Here is a 12,980-nt window from a genome sequence, read left to right as displayed (position 1 = left end):
TGTGTGAGGTCATAGTCATGTGATCACCTGTGGGTGTGGTTATGGACCATATAAGGTACCTGAGGTCTGGTCTCAAGGGGGTGAATGCTGGGACCTGATTGGTCCAGTTTGGAAGGTCTCGTGTGGAGAAGGATCTCCTCACTAACAGCACGTGTGGACGCTGTGACTAATGGCGATGTGTGCCTGACCATTCCCAGGGAGAGGGAAGGAACGTTTGCAGTGTAAAGCAGCATGCAAGGTAACCTGGAGATGGGACTGCTACTGAGAGACTGTATAGCCTGCTGGCTAGATGAAGCACAGCCTGTGTGACTAGGAAGGCTATAGGGGAGCAGAGCTCCAGTGTGAAGATACCCTGCTGTCTGCTATAAGACTGTTGCATATTACTGCTGGAGGTTTATGAAGGATGAATAAACCTCATGGACTATGATTTGTTGGAAAATCCTGTGCTGGATGTGTTTTTTGATCGCGGCAAGCGAGTGTCCCCCAACCCTGAATGACAGCGCTACCTCACAAATGGTGGAGAATGCGGGCAATATAGTAGCCTTGTTGCAGGGGGCAATGGAAAAGGACTGCCAAAAAAAAAAAAACTTTGTTGCTAAGGGCTGCGGTTCAAACAGCACATGTTGCAGTGCTGGCAACGCTGAGCCAGGAGGGCTGACTGTTGTGGAAGCCATATACTGACAGCAGCTCAATGAAAGAGACTGGTGATTGCTAGGGTGCCTCTGCGGATAAGAGGTACCCGAGGACCTCTGTGGCCGACACAGATAACGACATGTGTTCGTTGTTGTACTGACCTGGATCAGTGAGCAAGGTCCTGGAGGGTCAGTGTTGGGAGGTTCTGGGAGAGGAATCGGATCCCTGGAACATGTGATAAGACCTTGGACCTGATGAGGCCGGTGTGTTGGGAGACCCTGGGAGGAGGGTCGGCTCCCTGAATTGCACCCGGTGTGCCCTGTGTGTTGGATGGTCTCAGGTGGAGACGGTACATCCTGAATAGCGTACAGACAAGATACGTGAGTTTTTTGGAGTTTTTTCGTGCGTGTGTTTTCTTTTTTCCTCTGCAAAACCTGAAGGTGCTTGCTGTGGCTCAGTGGGGTCACGAAGGTCTCGCAGCACAGGAACCTGGTGTTTTCCTCTTTGAGCATTGGTAGCAGACGCTGTCTGTCTACACCATCCTGCTGCAGCTTTATTGCATATGTCTAAGCGGATACAGTAGTTGTGGCTTTACACAACTATTAAGGGTGAGTACCCTGTATTATGTCATTATACCCATTATACCTGCACTGGTAAGGCCCTGTGGGCGCACTTTTGTGGTTTCTTTTATCTTCGAGGGTGACAAGCGGCTTCCGGTAACCCGGCGGGGTTACGAAGGGGACAAGCGGCTTCCGGTGGATCGGCGGGTCCACGAAGACGGCGCAGCTGGAGCTGCAGGGACTCCAGCCGCTGTGTGTGTGAACAGCAGCCGGTGGTGTCGGTGATCGGTGACAGCAGGAGTTGTGATGGTGCCAACAGACTTGTGTGGTATCGTAAAAAAGACATAAACTGTACTGTGTGAACTGTGGCATAAGAAGTTCTGCAGAACGGACATGGGGAAATCCCGCAAGGGGGCGGTGACCCAAATTGGTGTGGTAGCCCAAAAGGGGGTGGAGTCCCAAATTGGCACGGTAACCCAAAAAGGGGTGGAGTCCCGGGAGGGGGCGGCAACCCAAAGTGGGGTAGTGGTCCAGAAAGGGGCCAAGTTTGAAGAAATGTCAGCACTAGATGACTCAGTGGGTATGTCTGGAGTACCGCAGTGTGTGTGTATGACTTGGTCAGAATGTGGGATATCCTTTCCGGATAGTGACGATGGGCCGCAGGTGTGTACCGTGATGCTGCATCGGGAAGGAGTCCCTGGTAGGCTGGACTCAAGGAGTCAGGTGACTCTGACAGGAACTCCGCTCATTTTATCTCTGACCGAGAAAAACGTCAGAGTTCGCTGCGTCCACGGGGTCGTTGTGCATTATAAAGTGGACAGAGTCCTGACTGAGATAACAAAGGGGGAGTGCCAAGGTGGTAGTATGCCACCAAACTTAGTGCATACCTTTGAGAGGCGCCGGGACTTTGTCATATTTAAAGATGTGGGGCAGGACGATAGAGACGTTTCTACTGTAGGGCTAGCAGACACTGAGACGCTGACGCCTCCTAACATGGACAGCCTAGACGTAAGGGCGACCGGAGAAAGAATTGCGTCAGACGAATTTAATGACCTGACGTCACCTGAAGCGTACCACATTGTGAATGAGAATGGTGTGGTAAACAAAAAGACCGGAGCTGACACACGGATAGAGAGTGTCTTGGGGGTTCACCGTACGGTGTGGTGTGACTGTGACGTGTTATTGCCAGTAGCCACCACTAGGACAGAATCTAATGCTGTGCTGACTGAAACTCATGACAGGACTGGTGGTAACCTGATCGAGAAGATAGCGGGAATAGAAACACAGTCAGAGGGTAACCGGGGGGTTCACTCGACTGATAGGACTGACTCAGTGGTACCCTTTGACGATATAATTAAAGAATTAGTGGTGCGACACGTGCTGGCCAAAAGAGAACAAGATCCGGAGATACAACTAATAAAAGAGACAGTGGAAGAACATGTCAAACAATAGAGAATCTTGAGACAATTGGCCGAGCACAAGGTGGAGGGGCTCGAGAAAGAAGTCTTGGAGCTCAGAGGTCACCTGTCCACCTGGCAAAGTGTGAACAAGAGCCTTAAGGAAGAGATGGAGGAACTCAGAGGAGTAGTAGAACGTCTTCTGTGGGAGAAGAGCTTGGACGGAGATGTGCAACGGCTGGGTCCGAGTGATAACAAGACGGAACTGCCGGTACCTATCTTGGCAAAGGCTCACAAGGAGATAAAATCTCCTGAAGTTGGTGAGCAAAGAGCCGAAGAAGACAGTCACCTGGTCGGGTCAACTGTAGTGAGGGAAGTGTCCGTGGTAAAGCCAGAGTCTTCTGTCCAGGAAGAGAGCAAGACCACGACCTTCAAATCTGTGATCGAAGTACCCGAAGACATGCAAGAAGCCTGTGCGGAGGAAGGTGTACATGAGGCTTTCAAAGAGGCAGTCAAAGCATGTGAGGTGCACTGGGCACCTGAGGCTCGGCAGTTGGTGATAGTATCAGCCATGGAAGATACATCAAACCGAGTAGCTGTCCTGAAAGAGATGCATTTGCAGTGTCTACGTGTCAAACAATTGGTTAGGCAGAGTAATATGAAGGCTGCTCAATGCCTAGAGATAGCAAGAGAGGCTATGGATCGGTTGGGTTTGAGGAAAGATGTGGTTCCGGTACCCAAGGCTCTGATTGGGAGAATCATTGGAAGGTCCGGGAAGGTAATGCAAGACCTTGTGAATATCTCCGGTGTGGTGAGGGTGAGGATCCCTCCTGATGATGAAGACCAGGTATCCAGGGAAGTGGATAGGATTTCCATCATGGTGGTTGGCTCCGTGGAAAGCCTGAGAGACTTTCGGATGCTCGTGGAGTACCTGCAAGAAATTGAGCAGTTGAGGCTGGACCGCCGGCGAATTAATAAAGAAATACAGAATACCAGGTGGCGGCCGCCTCCAACCCAGAATGTAAGGACCCGAACGGTTCCTCCAAGAAGTGACATGGCAGGTGGCAGAAGAGTGTCAGCAAGGGGTAGTTCGACTGGCAGGATGACGTTGAAAGACCATAGTTCCTGTGAGATGCTGACTGAGTCAGACTCAGACCAGACAGCAGGCTCTACTAAGACTTTTGACCGCACCAACCGAGAGAGATGGTCAGGGAGAGAAAGATCAGGTGATGAAGCATACTGCAGACAGGTGGAGACTAGAGAGTGTCTGATGACGCAGACAAACCGTGACTGGGGGGTCAAAGACAATGACCGTTATCATGACCGCTGGGAGCGGGGAAGGCCTAACCTAGAGATGAGGCCGTATGACAAATGGAGACGGTTCTCTCGACCTGGTGGGCAAGGTGTAGTGAGTGCCCAGTCTCGAGAGCCGGGGGTTATGCTATGTGTTCAACCCCACAGGTTTGAACATAGGGGGGAGGTATGTGGTGCAGTGACCGCTGTGTCCGCTAGGGGGCGCTGTGTGGGTGTCCCAGGACAGCAGTATAAGCATTTCCATTACCCTGATAGGTGTAGGATACTGAAAGATCATAATGATCAGCAGAGGTACTGCTGAGTAGCACGTTCCGTTACAATGTGTCAGGGAAGCCTGTGTGTGGTTGTATGCAATAGGACCTTGTGTGAGGTCATAGTCATGTGATCACCTGTGGGTGTGGTTATGGACCATATAAGGTACCTGAGGTCTGGTCACAAGGGGGTGAATGCTGGGACCTGATTGGTCCAGTTTGGAAGGTCCCGTGTGTAGAAGGATCTCCTCACTAACAGCACGTGTGGACGCTGTGACTAATGGCGATGTGTGCCTGATCATTCCCAGGGAGAGGGAAGGAACGTTTGCAGTGTAAAGCAGCATGCAAGGTAACCTGGAGATGGGACTGCTACTGAGAGACTGTATAGCCTGCTGGCTAGATGAAGCACAGCCTGTGTGACTAGGAAGGCTATAGGGGAGCAGAGCTCCAGTGTGAAGATACCCTGCTGTCTGCTATAAGACTGTTGCATATTACTGCTGGAGGTTTATGAAGGATGAATAAACCTCATGGACTATGATTTGTTGGAAAATCCTGTGCTGGATGTGTTTTTTGATCGCGGCAAGCAAGTGTCCCCCAACCCTGAATGACAGCGCTATCTCACACCTCCCACACACATTAAATTTCCCCATCCCCACTCCAAATCCCCCCACCCATATTAAATCCCCCCATCCCCACTCCAAATCCCCCACACACACATTAAATCCCTCATCACTACTCCAAATCTCCCCTCACATTAAGTACACCATCCCCATGCCAATTCCCCCCACACATTAAGTACCCCCATCCCCACTCTAAATCCCCCCCATACATTAAATAACCCCCATCCCCACTCCAAATGCCCCCACACATTAAATAACCCCCATCCCCACTCCAAATGCCCCCACACATTAAATAACCCCTCATCCCCACTCCAAATGCCCCCAAACATTAAATAACCCCCATCCCCATGCCAATTCCACTCACACATTAAATAACCCCCCAACCACACTCTAAATCCCCTCACACATAAAGTGCTCCATCCATTAAATAACTCCCCGTCCTCACACCAATTCCCCTCACACATTAAATAACCCCCCATCCCCACTCTAAATCCCCCCCACACATAAAGTGCCCCCATCCATTAAATAACCCCCCAGTCTACAAGCCTCCTCAACCGCTGCCCTTAGCTGTGGGTGATAAACAAACCGCTGTAGCCATTGGAAGGTTTTTTGAGACCGAAGTGAGCCCCTTTTTTGTGGGCCTCGGTGGCCACGGTAGACAGCACTGTCTCTGGAATCACCACCTGCCAGGAAGCCCCAAGTTCTGTCTGTAGTTGAACCTTCCGATATAATAGCCCGTTTCTCATCTGGAGGCATTCTCACTGCCGGAGTATCTTCAATGCTTCTGGAGTCAGAGTACTCCACTGTTCCTGACTAGGCAGCTTCTTCAGTGTCACTCATTGTCTGAACAGAGCAAGTTCACGATCTTCCTGATATAACTGCGGAACATTCTGCCGGCAACGTTCTCGAATGGGTGCTGTATCACCCATTGGTATCTTGTGAGTGATCACCATGGTGCAGCCAAAGTCATCCTCATGATTCACAAAAACAGACTGATATCGCCCCAGTAACGCTTCTACTTGTTGCACTTGGGTGGGCGTGAGTTCAGACAATTCAGCGCACATCTGTTCCAAAATACGCCGACCCTTTTGGTGAATTTAGGTTAAGCTGTTGGAGAAGTAGTGAGTGACTTTTACCAACCACAGGTCCTCGGGATTCACTGCCAACTGTATGACCTGGGGCGGTATGACTTCTGCAGGCATGCCTACTACCCGTGTGACTTCACCCCTCCGTGGGACGACAATCTCCTGGTCTGTCAAGCTCACACAGCGTACAAGTACCGTCCTTTCTCGTACCACAGCTAGCGTTTGGGCCAACAAGAGTCCTGTAGGCAGTTGTTCCACCACCGAAGGTTCCAATTGGACTTCCACCCCCTCCAGTGAGGCATGTGCCCGGATGGGCAGGGTTATTACGGTCTGTCCTGGTGGTAGGATGAGTTAAGCGGAGGCCGGTACAACCACTTTTCCTAACATTTCTCCTTGACTGAATACTTTCTGTACCCGAGCTGTATGGATTAACTGTTGGAAAACCCGCCGCTGGGGGGTGTGCAGACTCCACTGGCTTAAAGACAAGTGAGAAGGCTCATCACTTATCAGTTTTCCAAATTCCTTCAAGATATTCATCCCCAGCGTAATGATATGACCGTGGTCAGCCTTTCCCTGAGTCAGCACAACACCCCTCCGTCTGAGATCCTTCCCACATAAGGAGACCTGAATCCACAACACCCATGCGACCGGGATGGGCAGGTGATTTTCCGCCGTCAGTTTTATGACCGGACCCCACTCAGGTCTGAGATTCTCTGGGAAGTGCCGACTGAAATGCGATTCCGGCATCGTGGTCACTTTAGACCCGGTATCCACCAGGCAATGCATAGCCCGGCCATAGAACTCAGCCCAGACCAGCGGGCATGTATACACCAGATTTGTGGGACTTTCACTACTCCTTCCTTTCCATTCTGTCTCCGGGAGACGTCCCCCAGGTTCAGAGCTCTCTAGCTTAATGGGCAGCGTGGGCAGGAGCCATCTCAGCTTTTCTGACAATGGTGGTGTGCAGTTCTTGCAGAGCATTCATATATTGCTTAACCGTCTCCCCCTCTCTTTGCATATGGCTAAACAGGCGAGTCCTAAGTTCCTCTTGGTCAGTGGGGTCTCCATGGATGGCCTCCAGGATTTGGAGCACTTTAGCAAATGTATCGTGGTCTCGGTGGGTACGCAACATCACTGAGTCTCGAGCCTCCCCATCTGAAGCCATAATGGCCACCTCGGCCTCAAGTGCGGGGCTCATGGGGTGCATTCTCATCATACCCCTCATGCATCCCGTCCAACTCCACAACAAAGTATTACACCCCATAAATTTCATCAAGTTACTCAGCATGGCTCCCTGCGAGATACTGGTGCGGGGCCCAGCTGCCTTTTCTACCGCCTCTGTGCTCCCAGACTGCATCCTGCCGACTACGTCAAAATGTAAAGATAGAGAGGTTCGCTGAATGCAGTGAAGAGCCGGAGACAGAGAATGGGTTAACAGGTTTTACTGAACAAGTAATACTCCACGCAGGGAGGCAAATCCATTAGTGTCAAAGATGGGAATTGCACATAAACACAATACATTAGCAAAAGATATACAAAAACCGGGTAAGTTCATTGAGCATCAGGGTGGTTTGCTGGTAAAAGGAAAAAAATCTCTTTAAATCTTCTGCTTGAGCGAGTTTGAACAAGCTGAGTGCTACCTGAGCATAAGTGCAAACTGTGGTAAGTGTGTGACTTGTGATTCAGTGACTTTGGATTCAAGGAGTTTCCAAGGGAGGTATTACTGAATTACTGGTATATTTTTATTAATACTTTTTATTTATTTTTACTTATCTTTTCTGTCTGGTGCAATCCCCATTAGGATGTACTCCACTATTGCCAATGCCATTCAGTGTACGTCTTGCTGCATGTATGAAATCCTTGAACAGCCGGTCGAGTGTCATGCTCGCCATGTCTGCCATGTCTGCCTTGTCTGTTTTGCCTCAAGAACCCCTGGAGCGGTGTGCACGCGCATCTCGTGTCTGCTATCCTGCTTTGTTATGAATGAGTCACCGAAGGAGGAAAAAACAAAAATACAAGCTAAGTCCAGAAAACCGGAGAGGTTGATAGCTATCAGATTGCAGACCCCTGATCCTATGCACACAACTAACAGTAGCCGTGGGGGGTTCCTACGGTGCCCTAGACCCCTCGTTCACAGCCGGAGAACTAAATAAGCCTAAAGAAAGAAAGGGGAAATCTAAACTGCCCCAGAGCAGACCCCAAAGCAATAGACAGCCCCCAACATGTATTGTCGGTGAAAAGCAGATGAAAACACAAACACAGACAGAAAGACAGGTTGAGCAAACGATGGGGCCCAACTAACTAAATAGGAAAGGACAGAAAAGATGCTGGATGCAATCCGCAAACATTCCGCCAAAATAATATCCAACACGTCTGATAGGAAAAAGGCCCTGAAGTCACTAGACTTCAAAATCACTATATCAGCACTCAGGTATATTCTGAAGACTGAGCAAAAGATCAACTTGACCAGAGACGAAAATGGAGCTCAGCCTGTACCAACAAGGGCAGGCAGAACCAAACACTAAGTAAACAGACAATATCTCATGGAAAAATAAGAGAGCAAATACTTAGCTTTCAGAAGACAGGTACTGAACTGGTTTGCAAGAGCTCAGAGCAGAAAGGATCACCAGCACCCCTGTAGGGCGTCGGCTGCCTTATATCCACTCAGTGATTCCGGGTGTCCAATCAGGCTCCACCTGTTCAGATGACAGGTTCTTCCCAACCCAATCAATTTCACTACCTCTCTTCACCAGCAGAGGGAGTTCATCAGACATCAACGGTGAAGGGGAAAATGAACTCACAACACTGCTTGTTCCCTAGAGCAGTGTGCACACTCACCTCATGTCTGTTGAGCTGCAGGATGCCTGCGTTTCTGCTCTGCCTTCTGTGATCATCTCGTCATGTCTAGAATCCCTGATCATGTGTCCTTCCTATGTTCTAGCATAGGCTGGTTCTGCATTAGTCTCTGCATGTCTGAAACCCTGATCATGTGACCTTTCCTAGGATCCTGCACTGTCCAGTTCTGCAATCATCCCTGCATGTCTGGAATCCTGATCATGTGACTGCGCTCTGTGATCCTAGAGGATCTGAACTGGAAGCTCTTCCCTGGTCCTGACCCGGAAGTGGTGGTGCTATGACCTATATCAGACCGCCCCTTCCTATGCTCAGGGCCTGAGTATTGTGTTGCTTTTCTGCATGGCTGCTTGGTCTGTGGGGTTGCTCCCTCTATTCTGTGACCTTGCACTCTGCTCTGTCGTGTGTCTCTGCACACGCTCCGTGCTCGTATTCCGTCTCTTGTCTTGTGCTTTGTCTCGTGTTGTCCTCCGTGCTCTGTTTGTCCTTGCTATGCTTCCTTGCTATGTTTTGCTCTGTCCCTGACATGCCTCTTTACATGTGCAGGCCTCACTTTGTACCCTGTCCCTGGCGTGTCTCCTACACGTGCAGGCTCCGTTCTGTACCCTGTCCCTGGCGTGTCTCTGTACACGTGCAGACCTCGCTCTGTCTCTGTTCCTGGCATGTCTCCTACATGTGCAGGCTCCGCTCTGTACCCTGTCTAGTCCCAAGGCTCTCCCTTGGCCCGGCTCTGGGCTTCGGCCTACGCTCCGCTGCTAGACTCTGTCCCTGGCGTGTCTTTACACATGCAGGTCTCGTCTTGTACCTTGCCCCTGGCATGCTCTCTGCATGCGCAGGACTCTGCCTCGTATCCTATGCCTTGTCTCTGTTGCTTGTGCGCCCTTGCACTTTTCATGCTAGGCTTTGCCGTGCTGTCTCACACGCGTCTCTGTCCTGTACCTTTGCCTAGCCCTGCCTTGTGGCTCCGTGCCTCCGTGCATGTGCCTGGTCGCCTGTGCCTGCCTGTTGTGCCTCAGCCGTGCCACCTCTAGTCATGCTCGCCTGTGTGCCTCAGCCGTGCCCGCTGTCCAGTGCTATAGTGGCTTCCAGCTGCGTGGCCACAGCGGTGCCGCCTCTAGCCGTGCCCGCCTGCTTATCCCATCGTCGGTACCACCTGCCGGTGCCCCCAGCTGTGGTCTCCGTGCTCCCTTGCACGCATGCTGATTCTCGCACTGTGCCTTTTCGTGCTACTCATGCACAAAGTCTTTTGCTCTCTTTGCTCTGCTCTGAAACCTGTCTTGCCTGCCGGATTCCACAACCTGCAGATCGCTGCCAGAGGTCCAGACCTAGATGACTGCGGCCTGATGTCCGGAGCTGATGTCCGTAGCTAGATGCCTGGACCCTGTCGGTCGATGCCAGCACCCCAGATTCCGATGCCACCGTACCTGTCCCTGGCGTGCCCCCTGCATGCGCAGGTCTCCGTCCTTGTGCTTCTCCCTGGCGTGCCCTCGCACACGCAGGCCTCCATCCTTTTACCTGTACCTGGCATGCCCCTCAGCATGCGCAGGCCTCCGTTCTGTGAATATGACCCTGGCATGTCTCCTAGTACGCACCCTGTTTTGTCTCCTAGTTTGTCTGCTGGATTCCTGAAGCCTGCTGACTACTGCCGGAGGTCTGGAGCCAGATGTCTACACCCTGATGCCTGGATCCTGGCAGCCCTTGCCAGCCTTCCGGAGTCCAATGCCCTCGCACCCTGTCTTGGACTTTGGCGTGCCCTTGCATGCACCTCGCTATATGGACTCTGTGTGTTCACGTTTTGCACCTGTTATACCCTGAAGAGTTCCTCATGCTTTGGACCTTGGCGTGCCCTTGCACGCATCTTGCTTTGTGCTCTTTGTGCATTCACCTTTGCACCTGTTGTACCCTGAAGAGTTCCTGAGTGAAGTTTACTTGAACTAATGCCTTGTCTCGTCTTGTCTTGCTTCCTGAGCCTGCCGTCTGGTCCAGCAGCCGTGGTGGCTCACCCCCTTGGTCTTGCCCCTGACACTCCCTGTATAGGGGGTGGTTGCTCACTAGGTCAGCTCGCCCAAGGTGGGTGGGTGCCACGGCCCAGAGGGTCCACTCATTCAAAGAAGAATGACTCAGCGTAAGCTGACGCTCGTCACATCAAGAGTGCATACTGCTGTGTGAGATGTGAGCACATTGTGCATTTGGAAGCCCAGATACTGGATCTAAATGTGCAGCTGGCAACACAGATCCATAGACAATATGGAAAGGAGTCTTCTGCTCACTGAGCAGATGCTCAATGGGATAGATGAGGGGAGGGATGCTAGGTTGGAGCTGCAGGACAGTGAAGCAGCTAGCTGGGTGACAGTTAGAAAGCGGGGTAGAGGGAAGAGCACCAGGGAGGCTAGTACTGATCTGGCACACCCCAATAAGTTTGCTAAGTTGGCAGATGAGGGGAGTGTCAGTACAGGAATAGCACTTGTGGTGTAGTGACCACTATGTCCGCTAGGGGGCGCTGTGTGGGTGTCCCAGGATGGGCCTACAGGCATATCCATTGTGGTAATGGGTATAGAATGCTGAATGACTGCTATGTATCCCAAGGTAGGTGGCCTTGAGATGCAGGCTCGAGTATTGATCAGCAGAGGTACTGCTGACGTTTCCGTTACAATGTGTCAGGGAAGCCTGTGTGTGGATGTGTGTAATAGGACCTTTAGTGAGGTCATAGCCATGTGATCACCTGTGGGTGTGGTTATGGACCATATAAGGTACCTGAGGTTTGGTCACATGAGAGAGAGCGCATGGATCTGATTGGGCCATGTGGAAGGTCCTAGCAGGCCTAGGTGGAGGAAGGTGGGCTACATTCCTGAAGACCATGTGCTGAGGCTGCTGACCCGGTGAGGCCTATGTATGCTCGCTGTATGTGAGGAGGGATAAGCCTCCTGTGTTTTGCTGAGGATCCAGGACTGAGCCTGAAGTAATGGACATTTCTATGCTTGCTTTCGCCTGAGCTAAAGGCTATTCCTGTGTCTGGCTGCAGATAGAGCTCTGCTATGGACATTGCCCTGGCCTGTGTGTGAACAGGGCCAGGGGGAACACAGCCCAGCTAAGGACTGTTTATGTTGCTTTTGACTGCTGTGAAGGCTGGAAACCGTGTTTTGTTACTGTGAGGTTTATGGAGCAAATAAACTGAAAGGACTCATTTTAACTCTGAATGTGCCAGTGTTTACCTCCAAGACCTGCAAAGTGGGTAATCCCCGTCCACTCACATGGTGGAACGCCACACACTGCTGCAGCAAGGCATGTCCTCTGAAAGCCGGATGAGTGTCTGCTCCGGTAAGGGGGGAAATAGGAGAGCAGGGCAGGCCAGACAGGTGCTGCTAGTGGGTGACTCAATTTTTAGGGGAACAGATAGGGCAATCTGTCACAAAGGCAGGGATCGTCAAACTGTGTGCTGCCTACCTGGCACTCGAGTCCGACACATCGCTGATCGGGTTGATAGATTACTGGGAGGGGCTGGTGAGGATCCAGTGGTCATGGTGCACATTGGCACAAATGACAAAGCTAGAGGTAGGTCCTTAAAGATGATTTCAGGGAATTAGGCTGCAAGCGTAAAGCAAGGACCTCCAAGGTGGTATTTTTGGAAATACTTCCTGTACCACGTGCCACGCCAGAGAGGCAACGGGAGATTAGGGAGGTTAATAAGTGGCTCAGGAATTGGTCTAGGAAGGAGCGGTTTGTGTTCCTGGAGAACTGGGCCGACTTCTCAGTTAGCTACAGGTTCTACGCTAGGGACGGGCTGCACCTCAATGGGGAGGGTGCAGCTGTGCTGGGGGAGAAAATGGCTAGAAGGTTGGAGGAGTGTTTAAACTAGGGACTGGGGAAGGGTATTCCTTTTATAGGAGGGGAAGACAGTGCAGAGAGAGACCTGGGCACAAATAATGAAATTAGGGGTGGGGGTGGCGTGGGGGGGTGGGGTTAGAACAGTTAATAATTTAAGAAAGAATAGAGGTACAGAGAGATACATAAAGTGCATGTATACTAATGCCAGAAGCCTCACCAACAAAATGGAGGAATTAGAATTAATTTTGGTGGAACATAATTATGACATGGTGGAGATATCTGAGACATGGCTGGATGAGAGCCATGACTGGGCGGTTAATTTACAGGGCTATAGTCTGTTCAGAAATGACCTTACAAATAAGCGAGGGGGAGGCGTGTGTTTATATGTAAAATCATCCTTAAAACCCATCCTGCGTGATAACATATATGAATCTAATGAAAA

Source organism: Dendrobates tinctorius, unplaced genomic scaffold (assembly GCF_039654945.1).
Source record: "Dendrobates tinctorius isolate UK_male_01 unplaced genomic scaffold, ASM3965494v1 ptg000115l, whole genome shotgun sequence".
NCBI lineage: Eukaryota > Metazoa > Chordata > Amphibia > Anura > Dendrobatidae > Dendrobates > Dendrobates tinctorius.
Note: the sequence above shows the minus strand (reverse complement) of the source record.